Source organism: Schistocerca gregaria, chromosome 7 (assembly GCF_023897955.1).
Source record: "Schistocerca gregaria isolate iqSchGreg1 chromosome 7, iqSchGreg1.2, whole genome shotgun sequence".
Classification (NCBI taxonomy): Eukaryota; Metazoa; Arthropoda; class Insecta; order Orthoptera; family Acrididae; genus Schistocerca; species Schistocerca gregaria.
This window is the reverse complement of record NC_064926.1, coordinates 427,250,149-427,271,980: the sequence shown is the minus strand read 5'-3', so window position 1 is coordinate 427,271,980 and position 21,832 is coordinate 427,250,149. Positions and strand designations below refer to the sequence as shown.

The window sequence follows — 21,832 nt, the reverse complement described above, 5'->3', positions numbered from 1 at the left end:
TCGAGTTTGGACAGAATATCAAGTGGGCTCAAGCGTGATTCGGAATTTCAACTCAGGAGGGAAGCACGCTAGGGGAGCCCTTGCAGTTGTGCAAAGCCACTGTGACAGGGTGGCGTGTTGGTTAGGCTGGTATTACACTATCAAATTTCTTTGTCCAATATCTTTGTCAAAAATCTTTGTGAAAGATATTTGATGATGTAATAGGGAACTTTGTCAAATGTCGTTCAATTTTGATCAAACCTTGGGCCTCGCTGTAGATTTGATCAAAGAAGTCGCTTGTCTTCTGTTCACTCAGTGTGACATGTTACCACATGGCTGCAGCGTTCTGTCGTCTGAAGTGTTTTTATAAACATTGCCGGTAAATAGAATTGGTGTGTGCCAACAACTACAAAATTAATAGTGATATATGAAGCTGATGAGGTGCTTTACAACGTGAGGCACACAGAATACAAAAACAGAATAAGAACATTGGAGACCTGACCTGATCTGACCTAACCTAACCTAACCTTACCTAACCTAAACCAACCCTCTCCTGTAGTAAGGAATCGGAGTGTTACAGTGAGCCTGTCTTCTGCAGATGTAGCAGTTCTTAAGTCAATATTGTGCTTTGTGATACGAGGATACACTTCACTGAGCACATACAGAAATGTATGCTCATCCATTCTTAAGTAATTGATGTACGACTTGACGTCCTCCACTATAAGCTCACGTAACAAGTTTTGTTGAATGCTTTTATCGTGTCGTCGTAAAACCCATGGCTTCACCCAGGCATGTTTCCTTTCTTTTCCCTCACTTCTCTTGTGCATGTGCACACAGTGCAATTGTGGTAGATGCAACTGTTGCGGTTAATAACAAGTTGTTGTTGTCAGCCATCTTGAACTTCGACGAGAAATATGATAATGTAATACCCCTTCTAGCACTACGTCAAAGATCTTTGTCAAATATATTTGATATTTGACGGATTATTTGATCACATCTTTGATGAAATCTTTGACAAGGAAATTTGATAGTGTAATACCGGCCTTAGGGCACATGTCTAGTGGCCAGATGAACCAGGTTCGAATCCTGTTCTTGATACAAATGTTTATTCAGCACTTCAGTCTGCATATTTACATCATTTCTCAAAGAGAACTGACTTGCTCACAGTCTCGATCTGAACCCAAATGTAACACCTTTGGGATGAGTGAGAATGTAGACTTCGCTCTAGACTCTCTCTGGTTTCGATTATAGAGGAAGAATAGGGTACTATGGTCTAATAATTCCTCAGATGCTATATACGAGATTTGTCCGGAAAATACGTATAAAAGTTGAATAATAACTTTATTTTACAATTATTCAGAGATTACAATATGGTCTCCTTCAAAGTACTCGCCCTGAGACGCGATACACTTCTGCCAACGCCGATTCCACTGTTGATAACATTGCTGAAAGTCTTCAGTTGTGATGTTGTTCAGTTGCCATGTCGTTTCCGCCTTGATGGCTTCCACATCTCCCAAATGCCGCCCCCAAAGCACCATTTTGCATTTCGGGAACATGAAGAAGTCACACGGGGCTAAATCGGGTGAACAAGGCGTGTGGTCTGTCACGGTGATTGAGTTTCGGGCCAAAAACTCGCCCACAACGAGCAACTTGTGAGCGGGCTCATTGTCGTGATGAAGGATCCACCTGCCCCCTTTTGCCAACTCCGGTCGAACTCGGGCCACACGAGCTCTGAGACGTGTCAGAACTTCAACGTAAAAATTTCCGTTCACTCTCTGGCCGGGAGGGATAAATTCCTTGTGAAAAATGCCCCTAGAATCAAAGAAAACAATCAACATTGTCTTCACATTGGACCTTGATTTTGGCGACTTTTGTTCTCGGTTCTCCTGCTAATTTCCATTCCTTGCTTCGAGATTTGAGCTCCACATCGAATTAGTAAAACCAGGACTCGTCTCCGGTGAAGACTCGGTTGAGAAAGTCCCCTCGTTCCTCTGCTTCCAACCAATCCTCACAGCAGTCAACCCTCTTTGCTTTCTGTTCTGGCGTCAAGAGCTTCGGTACGATCTTCGCACACAATTTCTTCATATCAAATTTTTGTGTCAGGATTTCGTGAACGATTGTTTTGGGGACTGACAGCTCGTCAGCAATCATTCTGACTGTCAATCTACGGTCTTTAAGAACACAAGCCCGAAATCGTTCAACATTTGCATCGGAACTCGATGTCGACGGGCGTCATGGGCGAGGGTCGTCGTTCACTTCTTCTCGGCCATCCCGGAACCTTTTTAACCACTTGTTCACGGTTGGTTCCTTCAGAGAATTATCTCTGTAAACCTGTTTCTAACACTCAAAAATCTCACGGCCATTCTCGCCTAGCTTTGCAAGAAACTTGATGTTGACGCGCTGTTCCTCAATCAGAGAGAGCTCCATGGCGACGGCAGGTGAAGAAGGGTAACTGTCACCAAGCTGCCGCACACTCCCACCTTCACGCAGAGTGCTCCGACTCGAGCTGAGCGTTGATGGGATTGATTACAGCAGTAGTCCCACCCGTCGGTGACTGCAACTTGCAACATAAAGACTTTTATACGTATTTTCCGGACAAACCTCGTATTCTTGTAGGCAATGCAAAATAACACTTGAGGTGGTGCGACTCCACAGAAATACAAACACCTCACTGAAAATGTTCCCAGCACAATTCACTCCGTCAGATAGGCGAAGGTGTCCGGATACTTTTGTACAGATTATAAGCGTCCACTGCCTCAACCATAAGACCACCGTCACCGACGCGGAGACTAGGACCGGGTGTCAATAAGGCGACAGAAGAGATATACGAGGTCGCCGCTGAGGCAAGACGCGCTGATATCGCCGCAAAGTGGTTGCCGGCACTCGGTTAGATAAAGCGAAAAGTGGCATGAAACGCGCGACGGACAGACGCGGCGCGCGCCGACCATCCCCCCCCCCCCCCCCCCCCCCCCCACGACCGCTCCCTCTACCGTCCCCACCACCCGTACACTGCTTACCTGAGCGTCTCACTTAAAGCTGGGAACTGCACGGGGTAGACTAGTCCTGGAGACGGCTGGGACCCGCGGCGTCACGATACGCAGAGGTGAGTCGGTGTTGGTGCTGCCAGCCGCTAGCTGCCCACTACGCGCGGAGGCCACGGTATCGCTCCGCAACCTGTTCCCCGCCGGTGGGCTGTGTATTTACTGTGGCTGCCGCATGCTAACCGGGAAGTGTCTCCGCGCAACAATACCAAAATCTCCAATGGTCAGTGTTGTCCGGAGGGCAGTGCGAAAGAATATCTGAACACGAACGCGGGGGGGTCCGAGGAACTGGTGAGCGGCGGATCGCACCGACGCGAAACGCTTTTTAAGAAAATCCGCGTTACTTGGAGAAAAGCCAGCCGCTGTGGACGGCGGCAGCTGAGTGCAGATTCCAGCAGCTACGGCCGCAAGGATTTAGCTCATTTCCGACACTCAAAGAAACCCACTACGTTTCCTGCTCTTTTTTTTATCTAAAACTGTTTTTATAGTGCACGGTTCGTACTTTGTGATCGGTGTCGGCATCGTAAACTGATCAAGTAAGTGCTATCGGATTTACACTATTTTGTGAATAAAATTCGTTCTACTGTGTCGTGTAACAATTTCTGAGTAACATACCTGGTATCGCGAGTAGGAGCTGTCAGATGCTCTTTTTTTCATCTTGGAACAATGGACGCAGTTTTCAGGTAGTCTCTATTAGTAGGTCCATGGGATTTCAATTGTTAGTTCGCGGCTTTGTTGCGTACGATCTGAAAGTGATTTCAGTTTCCATTCGTCATCGCCATTGTTATTGTGAACTGCGTGACGAGGTGAAGTTCATAAATGGTCCCGCCGTAACAAAGACGGCTCGTTGCACGCTTCGTAGTGTGAAATGATGGGGAGGCTCTGGTTAATTTGAACAACTAACAACATTTCTGTCATTCTGTCTTGTTACTGTTACAATTGTTCCCAGGTTTTTCGAAGTGTTGCCAATCTTACTAGGTAACAACAACACTGAACGTGTTCCTTCCTAAAAGAAACACTTTTGACCCTTCGCCCGTCATTCGAGGGTTTACTTCTATTGCTCTAGATAACGGCCAGTAGGTTCTATTATCAATTTATCAGTAGTGCAACATATGTAACAGGCTATAGACAGGTGCCCAAACAAGCTGAGGCAACTACCAGTGGTTCTGTCCCGAAACCTCAAACATTTTGCTGTTACGTTATGCTGTTTGCTAATTAATTCTAATCTGCTCAGATTATCCGATTATTTTGGACATTTATTCCTTGTTGCATTGCTTACGGTATTACTCTGAAAGCTCAGTAAAGGCTTGTAGTTAATTCAGTGCTCTCGACGGAACTGTAAAAGTAAAGATAACGATCAAAATATGAGACTATAGAGATTTATTTTCACACGTGGACTTTTTGTTTAGATAAAAGAAATTATCTTCCAGCTCACTGAAACGTGTTTAAGAGAATAGTTCAAAAACTGGATTCCCTCAAATAATGGTCCGCAGTTCGATAGATATTATGAATTAGTCCCGAGACTGAATAAGATGTCTTATGTCTAAGAGAAACTACTCGGATAGAAAACAATGTCAAAGTACCGGATAGAACTAATAACGTGATCTGTTTCATAAGGAGGCACCTTAGCCTCCACTATGGGCATATGTAGAGTGCGCAATAACAGCGCTACCGAAGTGTCCATGTTGATAACTTTGTCACATCTAGTCTCCAGATGAAATGTTGCCACTATAATTTATCCTGCGGTTGGTCCAAGGAATTCATGTCGTGATACAGGGGGGTAAGTTTTCGCTCATTAACTTGTTTCCATAAAGCAAAGATAAATCATAAAAAGTTACATCGAATGTGAATAGCGTAGACAAAACTTGTGCCTGCCGGGGTGGCCGAGCGGTTCTAGGCGCTACAGTCTGGATCCATACGACCGCTACGGTCGCAGGTTCGAATCCTGCCTCGGGCATGGATGTGTGTGATGTCCTTAGGTCAGTTAGGTTTAAGTAGTCCTAGGGGACTGGTGACCTCAGAAGTTAAGTCCCATAGTGCTCAGAGCCATCTGAACGAAACTTTTGCGCAAATCTAATGAAAGCTGTATGTTACTGAAGAAGTCACGTAAACAGACCGACTACCTATGGCGCACATTAATCTGTTTGTGACACTGTTTCTGATGGTGACTGTGAGATCCACGCAATTTTTTTCTGGGTAAGATTGTTTTTGCGCGGTAAGGGACTGGGTATAAGGTCCATTACGTATACCTGCAGTCCAAAATATTTCTGGACTGGATTAATAAAATAATAGAGAAAAGTTAAGGTGCTGGTTTTAATGCTCCAGGTGTTCTGAATGGTGTCCATCCACTTGAATACAATGAACAACACGTTCATACAACCAAGTGGAAGTGTCGAAGAGTCCTTCATTGGAATGTTGTTCACCCCGCGCTCCATAAGGGTCTGAATGTCAGTTATATCGTCAAAGTGTTGACCCGTGATGAGAATTTTTATTTTTGCGAATAAAAACATTCAATTGGCGCTAGATCGTGAAACATGGGATGTATTTGGCAACTGGCACTTATTTTGCGGTAGAAACTGCATTACAGCTGCAGCCGTGTAAGTGTGCGCATTGTCGTGTAGGAGGATGAAATCCTTCCCCTTCCACTGCTGAGGACTGAGCCTCTGAATTCTCTCGCGTAGCCGATCGATGACATCCGAAGAATAGTGGGAATTTACAGTGGTGCCGGTGAGAACAAATTCCTTATCGATAATTCCGCGGCCATCAAAAAAAGGCGATGAACATTACCTTCGCTTTCGATTTTCTCATTCGCACATCCTTCACTCTAGGCGAACCATCGGAGACCCATTCTGCAGTTTGTCGATTTGTGGTAGGTTCGCATTGATAACACTAAGTGTAGTCACCCGTTATGAATTTTTCCAAGAAAGCATTGTCCGCGTTTTTCATTTCAGTCGTACCTAGCAGGCGTCCAAACGTCGTTAGTTAGGTTCGCGAGATAAACTTTACACACACTTCATTTTCAAAGTATTATGGTGAATTTTTTGAACGCTTGCTTTTAAAATGTTCAGTTCCTCAGCGGCAGCTTTGCGTGAGATATGGCGGTCGATTTTCAAAAGATCGCGAATTTTCTCATTGTTTCCGTTGAATGAACTTCAGGTGTGATGCTTTGACCTCCCATTGTCCTCTAGCATCATCTGTACTTCGTACATACGTTTAAAATTCGTACAGGAGTTAAACAATTATCGCCGCAAGCCTTTGTCGTGGATTCAGATGTCTCCGTAGCCGCCTCATCGAGTAAAACGGGAAATCGAATCTCTGCTCGTTGCTCCGTTGTGATTTGTGACCCAACGAAGTGGAAACAGTACGGCCGCACGTCCACTGCTTAATACTGCCTGCTCACAACTGACCGGTCAAAAGCACTTCTGTTGTTTATAGTTGTTAGTTGCTGCTCCCACCGTAGATACTGCGCTGGCGCCGCTTATACGCCAGCAATAAAATTAGGCTCGGAACTTTTTCGACGGTCAGTGTATAAGAAAGACGAGACTACCATAAGCATCCTATATTGAGCTCAAATTGCGCATGTGAACTTTCCATTCTATTCGCATTTATTTTTTATGTAGATGCGATGAGTCCTGCGATGCGGATCTTTACCCCTTACAGGACGCGTTGCACCAGCAGTAATAATGAACGATCAGGGATATACTCTGAAGCGACTGCGAAGTAGAGTTCCATGGAAAAATACATCGAAGTACATCAGTATCTGCAAGCCACTAAGTGGCATGTGGCAGAGTATGCTTCTGGTACAACTAACCGACTCCCTTTCACTGTTCACTCGCGAATAGCGCGCGGTAAGAATGATTGTCGGTAAATCTCTGCATTAGCTCTAATTTCTTGAATTTTTTTAAATCGTGGTCATTACGCGAGATGTATGTGCTAGGAAGTAAAATGCTGTCCGACTCTTCCCGGAAAGGTTCAAATGGCTCTGAGCACTATGGGACTTAACTTCTGAGTTCATCAGTCCCCTAGACTTAGAACTACTTAAACCTAACTAACTTAAGGACATCTCACACATCCATGCTTGAGGCAGGATTCGACCATAGCAGTTGCGCGGTTGCAGACTGAAGGGCCTAGAACTGCTCGGCTTCCTGGAAAGTACTCTCTCGAAATTTCAAAAGTAAACCATTCTGTGACGCACAAGGCCTCTCTTGTATCGTCTGCCACCGGAGTTTGTTGAACATCTTTGTACGCTCTAGCGCCGACTAAACGATCCCGTGACGAAACTCGCCGCTCTTCGTTGAATCTACTGCGCCTCTTCTATCTATCCTAACTGGTAAGTATCCCAGACCGATGAACAGTACTCGAATCGGTCGAACAAGCGCATTGTAAGCCACATCTTTCGTAGATGAGTTACATTTCCTTCCTATGAACCTCAGTCTGGGGTTTGCCTTTCCTATTATTTGTGTTATCTGATCATTCCGCTTAATGTCAGTCTGTATAATTACTCCTAGATATTTTACAGTGTGTACCGTTTCCAGAAATTTATCGACAGTGTAGTTGTACAATAGTGTATTTATGTCCCTATGTAAGCGAAATATGAAATGTGAACCTTTTTTTAATGCTATACATCCCATATACAGCAGCCATCTCCTCATGGCAAAGTTTCATATCCAACTTATAAACAAATTGAAAGACACCTACTGCCACGTTGTTGGATAAACTAGGAGCAGTCCATGAAGAGAATGATCCCCTTCTGATTTGTAGTCTGACGTACAAATTGACGGGCCCAAAGCTAGAGGCGCCTCATATAGCGAGCGGCAAGCGGTGCATGCCTTACTTGTCTCCTCACATACGTTCCGCATTAATTGAGGCTTTTGTGAACACTAATTTATGACCGCACTGGTCACCCATGTTTACGAAATGGTATAAAAATTGATGCTCACAATTGCAGAGTAATATCACTAAGTTACGGCTCTTCCATTTCTACACCTGTACTCTCAAAACCACCTTACGGTTTGTGGCCTAGGTTACTCAACATACCACTGGCAATTCCCCATTTTCCTGTTTCTGTCACAAATTATTCGCGAGAATAACTGTTAGGAAGCCTCCGCGTCAGTTAGAATTTCTCTCATTTCCCTTCATGGACTTTTCGCGAAATATATCTAGCAGGAAGCAATGTATTGGTTGACTCTTCTAAGACCGTATGCTCTCAGAACTGTAGCAATAAACCACACCGTGTTGCAGCTTCTTGCAGCGTCTGCTAATGCAGTTCGCTGACATTCTCCTTTACGCTTCCGCGCTTACTGAATGAAACTGTACGAAACGTGTTGCAACTCTTTTTATATTCTCTGTTTCCTCCATCAGTCCCACCTGGTACGGAAGACAGACTGGTGAGCAGTACTGAGGTGTCGGTCGAACGAGAGTTTCGTAAGATACCTCCTTCGTGGGAGGACTACATTTCCTAAGTACGCCTACACTTAAACTCAGTACGGCATTTGTCTTACCTGCGACTACTTTCATGAGGTCGTTCCATTTTAAATCGCTCCGTACGCAGGCTCCTAGATATTTTACGGATGTGACTGCTTACATGCTATCCACAAATATTCCTAAACTACTGTCGATTTCAACCAAACTTCGTACATATATCACTTAATGTCTGGAAAGAATCACTCTCAGTGTAATAACTATGTGTCTGTTAAACGGATAGAGGTGAAGGTGAAAACGCGTAGTAGACCACAACGCTCGAATTCCCGACACACCAAATATTTGAGAATGAGTGCGCTTAGTGACTTGCAACAAACATCACACATAAATTCAATCTTTTGGGAAATATTTTCTCGCTGACAACCACAGCAAAACGATGCAAAGAAGAAAGTTTATCGCTTACTACGATTTCGCTGTTCATGCAGTAAAACAGGCGCACGTTACATTACGATTTAATTTATTACTTCTTCACTACTAATTCTATTCGCTACACATTTTGCAGACAGTATTCACATGTACCACCGAATGTATCATCAAAATTAAATCGGTGTACGACGTATCGTTCAAGAAAATGACACCGAAAACTATCGCATTATGCATGGCGTTTCAAATTATTACTTCTTTATTACTAACTCTATTTACAACACATTTCGCAGACTGTGGCCGCACATACCACTGGAAGTAACCGCAAAATCACATCCTGTACAGCACACCGTTCAGTAAATATGATGTCGGAAACACTGAGTTGCGTGTAAATGAGACTGCATGGTGAAATTCGCTAGAGATACATGTGACGCACGTGTACAGATATGGTTGAAATATCTCAAATATATGCGAAATATATTTGACATGTGCGTACCCGACCAAAGCGACTGTTAAATACCTCGTCCTAAACTCCTGGAACGATTTCAACCAAATTTAGTACACATATTAGCTATGACCTAGAAAGAAATGCTGTGCGGGTAAGAACCACCACCTTCCTGTTTGGGGTGAGGATGGGGATAAAGTGGGGAGAGAAGGGGGAGGAGGAGACAGACAGAGAGATGGAAGGGGGAAATGGGGAGGGAGAGAGGGAGAGAGAGAGTGAGTGAGAGAGAGAGAGAGAGAGAGAGAGAGAGAGAGAGAGAGAGAGAGAGAGAGTCAGAGAAAGGTAACAGGATGAAATAGACAGAGAGAGGGGGTGGGCAGGAGACGATGGCATTGGAGGGGTGAGGAGTAAATTGACTATAAGAAGGTCGTAATAAATAAATACCTGGGCAACGCCAGTTAGTGAGTTGCTCATACACGTGTGGGTGTCTCTGGCTATTTCCGCGCAGTACATTACATTTATTTATGTTGAGGGTCAACTGCCAATCCCAGCACCTAGAATTGATCCTCTACATGTCTCCCTGTATTGCGAGACAGTTTTCTAGTTTGGCCACTTCTGTGTGTACATCAACATCTGCTAAAAGTCTTTTGGAGCATCAGCCCTCATCGACCAGATCATCTGGTTCTGTACTACTGAGCGACCATCCCGGAAATCAGGATGCATGTTGCCTGTCTAACGACTTCCAGGGGCAACAAATATTAACTTTCAGTATTTCACGTGGTTACCGAGCGAATTTAAAAATTTAAAATAGTGCCACAATCTTCTCATTAAGAGATATAATCTTAAGTTAAGAATTTAACACAAGTATTACAGGGCGTAGAAAAATTTCCGCTACCAGTCACACTAAAAGGTTATTTATATGTCACACGACCGGTTTCAAGCTTGCGCCCATCCTCTGGTGTTTATACAGTCATATAGATGTTTATATTGCTTGAGATCGCCGTATAAATACAAAAAAATTATTTGCTGATGACTAAACAGATACAAGTGGGACAATTGTAAGTGGCAAGGCAACATTTGTCGAAAATATATCTTTGCTTACATAAAGATGAACCATCATTATTATAATCAAAATATCCACGGGTGTATTGCCGGTCTATAGTGTCCAACGGGCACAATATTTCGGCGATCAAACCTGATGATGGCGACATGTTTGATCGCCGAAATATTGTGCCCGTTGGACACTATAGACCGGCAGTACACCCGTGGATATTTTGATTATCAAATACGCCGGGAGAAACTCAAGAATCCCATCATTATTATAGTTACGCTGTGGTGACAGTTTCTCCACTTAGTTGAACACTTATTATCACCTATCATTTTCGCGTCCATATTTCAGTTTTATAAAGTTTAGCTGCATATTTCACTATTACGACGTGAACTCGTGGAATCCTCTGTGTTTATGTACAAACATGTGGGCTGTGGTCAATTAACTCAGACGTAGCAGGTGTAAAGATGTTGCTCATACAGAAACGTGTAGGTTATGGTCAAATAACTTAGAAACAGCAAGTGCAAGAGTGTTGCACATATAGAAACTTGAACAGCTATTATAGACTGCCAAGTTTTTTGATGCACATTATGAAATTTTTTGATCCACATTTTTGTCAGAGAACTTAGATCTACTTCCTAGATGTAAGTTCTCTGACAAAAATGTGGATCAAAAAATTTCATAATATGTATCAAAAATTTCGCAGTCTATAATAGCTTTCTAAGTCTCTATATGTGCAACACCCTTGCACATGCTGTGGTTAAGTTCTTTGGCAATAGCCCACATGCTTGTATGGAAACACAGAGTATTCCACGAGTGCGTATCGTAATAGTGAAATATGCAGCTAAACTTTATAAAACTGAAATATGGAAGTTAAAATGATAATAAGTGATAATAACTGTGCAACTAAGTGGAAAAAGTGTCACCACATCGTAACTATGATAATGATGCTTCATCTGTATGTAAGTACAGATATATTTTCGGCAAATGCTGCCTTGCCGCATATAATTGTCCCACTTTTATCTGTTTAGTCACCTGCAAATAATTTTCTTGTATTTATGCAGTGATCTCCAACAATATAAACATGTACATGAATGTACAAACACCTAAGGATGGGTGCAAGCCCGAAACCGGTCGTGTGGCAAATGAATAACGTTTTATAGTGACCAGTAGGGGAAATTTTTCTACACCCTATAAAGGAACAGTCACGGAGTTCAGCAGCATCCACTATGGATAAAATACATGTAAGTATTACAGTTAGAAACTGTGATTTTGTCTTGAGGCAGAGTAACTGATGGTGTGCAAATACCTGGATTTTCTTCATCCAGTATTTGTGTATGAGAGAATTTAGCGACTTCCAACAAACTTTACACATAATTTCAAAACTTAACGAAAGTTTTTTTCGGCGACGCCCTTCACAAAATGATGAAAGGAGAAAAGGTTATCGCTTGCTGTACATACGCCGCTCATGGAGTAAAACATAAGCATCGGACAAGACGTTTTAATTTCTACTTCTTTACTACTAATTCTATTCGGAACAAAATTTCCACACTGTACCTACATATATTACTGAATGTACCTGCAAAATTATGTTAATGTACAGCACTTAGTTCAGGAGATATAATGACGTAAAAACTGAAATACGTGATAAAATTGCTTTTGCTTAAAATGAAGCACTTATTACACGGATTACACTTTCCTATGTTTGATAATGAGAACACTTAGGAACTACCAACAAACATCACGCATAATTTCAACCCTTTTCTGAACTTTTCTCACTTACACACTCAACGTAAATTTTTTAACACACTAACTCATTTGTAGAGTACTCATACATTTGCAGTTATTTTACATACGGGAGTTCGATCCTGCAAAACAGCGGGAGTTCACTGGTTTATACACTGTCCAGTCATGTTAATGTGACTACCGCCTGTGTTCGAAGTCAACGTGAAATAACGACTCACAGATGCAGGTGCCAGCACTAGCAGTGGAGGGTATACAGAGTATTAGGGGGAAGTGAAACACTGCAGTCGTTGTCATAATGTGGAAACGGAGCAATATATCTCAGGTCCAAACAGGGCATGATCCTTTCAGACCAAAGATGGAAGCATTTCCCAAACGTCTAAAAGTTTGTAACCGTTCCCGTGCCTCCGTCGTTAAAGTATACCGTGCATGCCAATACAGCGCTCACCAAAATAGGCGCATTTCCTCGAAGAAAAACCGCCCGATAACGATAGATGTGGTAAATCCAACCAATACCGTAACTTTCTCGCCGTACAATGGAGTTCCCACGACCGTTCTAGGATTTTCGGTAGCCCAAACTCTGCAGTTGTGGGCGTTGACAGACCCTCGGAGCGTGAAATGAGCTTCGTCGGTCCACAACACCTTACTCAACCAATCGTCATCTTCCGCCATCTTTTGAAACGCCCACACCGCAAATGCCCTCCGCTTCACTAAATCGCCAGGTAACAGTTCATGATGCCGATGTATTTTGTACGGATAGCATCGGAGGGTACGCCTCAGTGCCAACCAGTAGTGTATGGAATGCCGGTGCGACGTGCGACTGCACGAGCGCTGGCTTCCCCGTGCATAGACGAACCCGCTACAGTCTCCATTTCTTCCTGAACTGTTTCAGCAGCATTACGCATTGTGCTCGGTCAGCCACTACGCGGCCTATCGTCTAAACAACCCGTGGCTTCGGACTTCGAAATCATTCTCCCACAGCTGCATTTGTCAACGAACATTTACCCGTTCGAATTCCCTTCCTATGGCGATACGATCGTAACGCTGAACTAGCACATTCCCCATTCTGATAACACAGCTTCACTAAAAGCGCCTTTTCAGGTAACGTTAACATGCTGCGACTGCTGGCGTATCTGATTCTCTCTCTCATTACAGCTCCTTTTATACACGATTGTCATGCGCAGTCACTGAAGTTTTGCTGTCCAGCGCCATCTGTCTGACATTTTGTGAACTTTGGTTTTTTTGGTTCTAATAACACCCCATGTTATTCCAAGCACGTGTGTCAATTTTTACCTCTCTGTCTACATTATTCCGTGGTTTACTAAGTTTTCAAATTTATACTGACTTTTTGATCGCCCGGTATATTCCTTGGGCACACCTCCTGTGATTATTCCTCATTCCAAAAACGCTGTCGTGTGAAAGAAGCGGATAGTTCAAAATCCTCTCTTGCTGCAGAAAAATCATTTTCAATAGCAGCATTGTGTCAAGTAAAAGTACAACACTGTATGTGGACTTCGACTAAGAGGAAAGAACATGACTAGGAGATACCTGAGCGACGGTCTGATAGTATCCGGTGCGCACTCCCTTACTGCTGACAACACTGGTTACAGCCAGACGTCGATAACGCCTTTGAAAACATCGTTTGTCAGGCAGAAACACGGCAGATAAGCACAAACAACGGAACTGAGGTGCGTCTCCTGGAACTCATAACGCTGCCAGTACAATGTTTCCACATAGGAACTACAGTTCCAAACGTTTCAAACTAAACAACTTACACAGTTGTCGCCCAAACAGTCCAGCTTCCGACAAAAACAACGCTGGTACTACGTTGCAGTTATTGGTTAGTCGTAAATCCCCCAAGACCAGCAATTTCTCCCAACTAAATAAAACTCCTTGCTTCGGTGAAGAGGCTAATGCCTGTATCAGTCTGTTTCCAACGAACAAACGTTCTACCTGCATTCTTCCAGTCAGGAACTGTATCGCCATGGTCTAGTGTCGGTTCGTGCAGTTTCTTCTAGGGGGTTCACTAGAATATAGACTGCAAGATTCCAAATAACTACCATAAAAAGGTTAAAAATTACTAAATAAATAACTGCTTTACGAAAATACCCTTCTCTTACGATGAATGTTCGTATTATGAATCCATTCTCCTTTCCGTAAGAGCAGAGAATCTGTCAGTGACAGATTCATTGGATTATGCGATGTTGCGTGCGAAGTTCGAGGGAGAGCACTGCTAGTGCTATTAGCCGCTCTTGACCCGTACTGTTTCACAAAACAGTTTTTATTCTCTTCACGGTAGAAAAAGATCGTTGCGATTCAGACGTTGTCGCTGGTATTGATACCGGTATCGTTTTCAAGAGCTTCTGTGTTTCACTGAAAGGCTCCTGCAAATTACTTTCGAGCAGGAACAGCACTTGTGAGCGTTCTAAACTAATTCATCGTGTCTGAAGTTCAGTTTCCAGGTTATTGTATTCAAGAAAGGGGTACTGAACCTCTGCGGCAGCGTTTGGAGAAATTGACTTTCGTACGAATCGAAGCGTTTGGAATTAAATAAAGCTACAGTGATAAGATGCCCTTTGATATCAAAACGTACTACAACTTGAGCGACAAGTGTTTCGCTGACATCCTTTGCAGCAATAGCTTTTGGAGTTTCGTTTTCCTATCTCTGTCTCTTGGCAGAATACACCATCTTTCTCTGCAAGAGAATCATGTTAATGATGCTACATCGGATATCTTGTACGGCTCTTCTGAAACGTTCTACCTCTGGTTGTACTGTCAGGGAGTCAACTGTTCGTTTTTGTAATTGACTGTACAATATGTCAACGTGTGTTATAATACGACTGAGTATAGACAATCAAAATTTCAGGCAGAGCCATTTTGTTTGAGTAATTACATTAGTTTTTTTCGAGATGTTAGCTCAATTTGCTCCAGGCATCCAGCAAGTGACTCGCCGTTTTCGCACGCAACCTGCACAGTTCTTGGTTTAAAATTCCATCCCGTGTCGGAAATATGGAGGGCTTTCCTGTACGCTATGCCAGTTCGCATGGCCGTTCGCTGTGAAGAACATTGGAAAAAATTAGAATCTCAGTAAGGTCAGCAAAAAATTTTTAAAGTCTGTATTCTGACACGTTGCTTGGTTTAAAATCAAATTCAACTTATGGCCATAACGATGAAGGAAACAGGCATGTATAAAATGCCCTTTCAGAAAAGTCAGTACACGTTTCTCCTGCACCCTCGTACATGTGAGAAATAACATTATCTGAATTATATAGAGTGTCCCAGCAAAGTTTCTTTAGGCGATTGATTATGTTAACATTTTCCGTCATGTTAGCGAGGAGTGAGGTTTCGTCCAAAATCTTTCAACAGATTTACCCTCAGATAACCACTAGATACACTCTGATAACCACGAAAAGATGAAATTGTTGAAATATCACTTGCGTCTCATCTCCAGTAACTGACACAAAGTCAACAGCAGCAACAATTTCCTTTCTTACCCGGTCTCGATAAACCTCCAGCATTTTAATATGTTTAGAAATGCCTTTGAAATCAGTAGTCAGCAAAAAGTAATCACTAAGTGCAGCATCAATCTCAGCAGTGAGCCCGCATCTCGTGGTCGTGCGGTAGCGTTCTCGCTCCCCACGCCCGGGTTCCCGGGTTCGATTCCAGGCGGAGTCAGGGATTTTCTCTGCCTCGTGATGGCTGGGTGTTGTGTGATGTCCTTAGGTTAGTTAGGTTTAAGTAGTTCTAAGTTCTAGGGGACTGATGACCTAAGATGTTAAGTCCCATAGTGCTCAGAGACAATCTCAGCAGTGAAATTTATAAGGCTGCGGAAATTTCCTGTGTTTGTTAAATCACTATGTTGTCATGACCACGAAGTGCAAGCTCAAAATCACCACCAAATATGAAACAATCCATAGTTTTAGTGTGTACGTAGCTGTGTTTGCGAATCTGATTTTGTCTCTCAACCGACTTCCTATAATCACTGTTCAGCTGTAATTTAATATCGTGTTTCCCTAAAATATCGCACTCTATCTGTGCTGCCACATGTGGTTTAGACCGCTCATGTTTCTTTACCTGCTGTGATAAATGTCAGAGATCGTCAACGCTTCTTAGCGTCAAAATCGTTTCGCATCCAGCGATTTCTTTTGCAAACAATAAACAAAGAAAATCGTACACAGTATCACAACCACACATCCAGTCTACTTTCTAGTAAATGTCCAGATTGAAAATTCTTACAATTTCTTTACTTTTATTTTCATTTTTCTGGACTGACTTGTTATCGGCGTTGGACTCCCTAGTTCATTGGTACGGAGTTTACCTTCAAGCTGCACGGAAGAGAAGTTAGTTTCCCTAAGCCTCTGCACTGAATTATTATATATATTGAGTTAACATTGTCGATATGTACACCTGAGATCTAGTGTCTTCAAACTCACAGCTGTGTATCGAATTCTAACGCGTGACTAACAGTAAAAGCTGGTAACGATACTACAAGGGTAAATCAATTATTATCCGCAAAGTAGTTATAAAATTTTATTTTAACCAAATAGGAAACTTACAAGAACATCATTTTTCGACATAGTCTCCTTGTGTTTCAACGCGCTTGGTCTATCGTTGTACAAGCTTCTGATACCCTCATAAAAGAAGGTTCTCGGCTAAGCTGCGAGCCAGGAATGCACCGCTTCTTTCACTGCTTCGTCTGAGGCAAATTGACGGCCCCTTAATGCATGTTTGCGTGGACAAAACAAGTGATAGTCAGAAGGGACAAGACCAAGACTATATGGAGGATGATCCAGTACTTCAAATTTGAGTTTCTGGAGCTTTTCGGCAGTATGGGCAGCAGTATGCGGACGGGCTTTTTCGTGCAACAACACAACACCTTTTGACAGCAATCCTCGGTGTTTCTTTCTAGTTGCAGGCTTTAGCCTGGCAGTAAGCATCTCACTGTAACTCACACTGTTTGCTGTTGTGCCCCTCTCCCCATAATGTTCCAGTACTGGACCTTGTGCGTCCCAAAAAACCGTAGGCATCAGTTTTCCTGCGGACGGTTGGGTCTTGAACCTTTCCTTGCACTGCGAATTCGGATGTTTCCATTCCAAACTCTGCCGTTTACTCTCCAGCTCGTAATGATGGATCCATGTTTCGTCACCAGTAACGATCCTGTCCTAAAAGGTCGTCCCCTTCGTTACCACAGCGAGCCAAATGTTTTTTGCAGATGTTCAAGCGCGTTTTTTTATGCAACAGAGTTGTTTTGGAACCCATCTTGCACAAACTTTATGAAACCCAAGTCTATTGTGGATGATTTCGTAGGCAGAAGCGTGACTAATTTGCAGACGATGTGCCACTTCGTCAATAGTTAACCATCTGTCTAAGAGAATCATTTCACGTGAACGTTCAATGGTTTTTTCGTTTGTGGCGGTAAACGGTCGTCCGGCTCTCCGTCGTTCGTAACACTTGCGCGACCATTTCGGAATTCTTCAATCCATTCGTAGACACTCCGTTGTGGCAAAACACTGTTCCCGAACTGTACCGAAAGTCTTCGATGAAATTCGGCCCCTGATACGCCTTTCGATCACAAAAAACGGACCACTGAACGTTGCTCTTCTTTGGTGCAAATAAACAGCGGAGCAGCCATGACTAACAGCACAGCAGCGATAACTAACCTAGCAGCTTGAAAATTGCAAAGATATAACAACAAAGAAACAAAGCATGCGTCACCAACGTAAAACGACAGTACTACCGAAATAAAGAAAAATATAATTAAATTGCGGATAATAATTGACTTACCATCGTAGTTACTGGACTGCAAAAAAATAAGACGAATCTCCTGCCTATCGTTGCTGAGTAAACTCCTGTTGTTGTTGCAGTTTCAGCAACATAACTGCTCGCAGGAATCAATCACACAACAGATACCACTCGGTCCACTGACATTAATGTGACCACCTCCTCTGTTTGACATCAACCTGCAATAACCAAACACAGACGGCAGGTGACACTACTACCAGGAGGAGGCTGGGGGTACATAAATCGCGTCGGGGGGGGGGGGGGGGGGGGGAGGGGGGATGCGCCAAACAGAGCGATCGATGTCGTAATGCGGAAACGGCGCAATATCTGACGTCCTAAACGGCATGATCATTGGCTTTCGGGCCAAGTGTGGAAGCAATTTCGAGGCGGGTATGTTTGTAAACTGTTCGCGTCTCGCCGGGGTTACGGTACATGGTATATGGTAAAATGACGCTACCCAAAAGCGACGCCCAGGCAACTGTGATGCAGCATGGGCCATAGACGATAGGGACGAACGACGACTGAGGCCAGTTCCAGCAAACAGACTTGCAACTCTTAAGCAACGGACCTGCGCGATGGAACAAGGGGCCACCAACAGCGTCGCATGAACGACCGTTCGGTGAAATTTGGTGACAAGGGAAATTCCCCATCGCACCCTTCCCCCTCCCCCACACCCCAGATTTAGTGCTAAAATGGCCCAGTGTACAGCCCATCAAAAGATGAACACAGATCAAGCATCAAAACTGGAAGGAGGCGTACTGAACTTTGCAAAAAGAAGCAAAAGAGAAACACTGAACGGTCCAAAACCAAGATGTGCAACATCGAGCGAACTGCCACAGGCATGGCGTCGTGATTGTGTGGTCACCGTCTTGGACTGGGAAGCGGGAGATTCGTTTTCAAACCTCATGCGTAGCCCTTTTTTTCACAAAATTATGAACTTTCCGTCCAGTCACTGATAGTCTGTTCTCCTTCTGTAGTCTTGGCAGTTGTCATACTATCCATTGGTTCTAGAACATGAGTCATGTCTTAAGAATGTATTACCGTCGCAAGTAAATGTGGCACATTGTGAGATTAGGTGAGATGCCGTATAGACTTCTCACAGAAATGAACACAACAAATAAACACGTGTTACAACTAAAGCTTTCAGTATTCAAAACTTCCAAACCGGAATAGAAAGAGTTTCAGTATGTGGTACTTTTGAACGTCTGGAGGTCCCTTCCCTACACCTCGCTATGCAGACGAACGTTACACCATGACACAGACAGAAATTGAATACAGGGCACAGATACGTTAAAGACCAGACGGACAGACCATAATTTTGTGAAAAAAAAAAATTATGGACCACCGATCTCCACCCTTCCCAATCCAACACCGTAACCACACGGCTACGACGCCCTGGCTGTATAAATTCGCCCCACGGAGCACATCGTGAGATTGGGCCGTTCACTGTTTATATTTTGCTTCTTTTTTCACAGTTCAGTTCAGTACACCTTCTTCCTGATTTCATGCTTGATCTGTGTATCTGGGGATTTGGGGGGGGGAGGGGGTATGGCGACGGGGAGTTTCCCTTGTGAGTATGGGGTCCGCACAAGATGCCTGGTTCATGGGGATTTGGGGTGGGGGGGTGATGGCGTTGGGGAGTTTCCCTTATGAGTATGGGGTCCGCACGAGACGCCTGGTTCATGGGGATTCGGGGGTGGGGGATGGCGATGGGGAGTTTCCCTTGTGAGTATGGGGTCCGCACGAGACGTCTGGTTCATGGGGATTTGGGGGGGATGGCTATGGAGAGTTTCCCTTGTGAGTATGGGGTCCGTACGAGACGCCTGGTTCATGGGGATTCGGGGGTGGGGGATGGCGATGGGGAGTTTCCCTTGTGAGTATGGGGTCCGCACGAGACGCCTGGTTCATGGGGATTTGGGGGGGATGGCTATGGAGAGTTTCCCTTGTGAGTATGGGGTCCGTACGAGACGTCTGGTTCATGGGGATTCGGGGGTGGGGGATGGCGATGGGGAGTTTCCCTTGTGAGTATGAGGTCCGCACGAGACGCCTGGTTCATGGGGATTTGGGGGGATGGCTATGGAGAGTTTCCCTTGTGAGTATGGGGTCCGTACGAGACGCCTGGTTCATGGGGATTTGGGGGGGGGGGGGATGGCGATGGGGAGTTTCCCTTGTGAGTATAGGGTCTGCACGAGACGCCTAGTTCATGGGGGTTTGGGGGGGGGGGATGGCGATGGGGAGTTTCCCTTGTGAGTATGGGGTCCGTACGAGACGCCTGGTTCATGGGGATTTGGGGGGGGGGGGATGGCGATGGGGAGTTTCCCTTGTGAGTATGGAGTCCGCACGAGACGCCTGGTTCATGCACCTGACTCCTGTGCATCACGACGAAGTTGTACATTGTACACCCATACTTCAAGTGGGCGTCCACTGAGTGGCGACAGGTGGGCTTTTCAAATGAGTAACGTTTTATACTACCTCTTATAAATGGGCATTGACGTAACGTTTTATACTACCTCCTATAAATGGGCATTGACGTGTATGACGTAGAACGTCTGAAAGCAAACACCTTGAAGGAATCGTTGGCAGGGGAATGTTTTCGTAGCATTCTCTGGGTGTTCTGTCCATTCTGGAAGATACAATGGATCAACACAAGATCCTTGGGGACCTTGTACACACCTACATGCAGTTTGTTTCTTCTCGGCGTAATGGCATCTACCAGCAGGACTATGCAACTTATCTCACAGCTCGCAGTGTGCGTGCGTGGTTCGAACAGCATCAGGATGAGTTTACCGCACTCCCGTAAATCCTCAACAAAGGAAGCTAGCATAGCACTGGAGTCTGCATGGCTCCACAGCCTTGTCGTTACTTTTCACAACTTCATTGACGCTCTCTCTGCACATCTAGCAGCAGTCTACGCTGCAAAAGGCAGTTATTAGTGCCCATGTGCATGTTTTCATTGCTCTCTGAACAACGCTTAGTTATTTTTATGTCTTCAGCAAAGTCCATGTCTCACTGCCTTAACTCAAAGGTGATTATAAATCTTTCCGTTTTAGGCACATGTGGAACTTACTTTCGGTAACCCATTTCATTTACCAAAACTATCCTAGACCATATTTAGTCTTCTGCTTTTTTCTTTTTGTCCATCCTGTCATTATTTTGAACGGTCCTAAATACCGTAACTCATCAAGTCTTACTGTGTCTTATTAATATGTTCTATTTTCTTCCCAATATGATGATTATAGGTTATTTTCTGTTATTAGAATAGATATGCAAATCTAGTTCCAAACTTAATCTATTTACTTTTTCTCTTAATTTTTGTTCGTTTTTACTTCAGGTACAGAGTAAGTCGTTATAAACAATGATGTGTTCCTTCAGTGTAGTGCATTAATACAAGTTCCTTGGTCATTCAATCAGTTTGAGGGTCTGGAAATTTCACGTACAGCTTCTGCTAATACTTTTTGTAATGTACCTAACATGAAATCCAGAGCTTCCCGTTATCCTAATAAAATACAATGGAAGCTGTATAATTGGTAGATGTATTCCTCAGCATCAGTCTCTGTTTATCAAGGATTGTAATTCAAGCTTTTGTTGAAATTATTACTCCTATCTAAAGTGGTTATTTCAAACAGTTGTACTGATATTTTTTGCGACTCGCACAGTATTAGGATTTGAGAGGTAACAAATAAAAGCTAGTTGTATGCTTAATTTGATTTTGTCGTAAGAGAATCACTTTTCCTTCTCAAGTGAGGCACACTCATCCCTCACAACAACCTGCCTTCGCCCTACATCGTTATCTGTTGGTCACTGTAATAGACGTGTACAGGGATTAATATTAATTTAGTGTCATGTTTTGTTAAGAGTAAGAACTTTTTCGGAAACTACTTGTGGTTTTACAGTTGAGCAATGCGTGAAGTAAGAAATTATCTTTCACTATACAATTACGACTTTCGCAAA

The 21,832-nt window shown here is 43.7% G+C and overlaps 1 protein-coding gene across 1 annotated transcript in view; it reads left to right on the top strand.

The window, feature by feature from the left end:
* The first annotated feature begins 2,998 nt into the window (after window positions 1–2,998).
* The window catches only part of LOC126282040 (bumetanide-sensitive sodium-(potassium)-chloride cotransporter), a 308,227-nt gene continuing 289,393 nt past the window's right edge, over window positions 2,999–21,832 (top strand). Inside the window, exon 1 of the mRNA XM_049981454.1 lies at window positions 2,999–3,082. The gene's annotated coding sequence lies outside the window, so the exon portion shown is untranslated. The remainder of the gene's footprint in view (window positions 3,083–21,832) is intronic.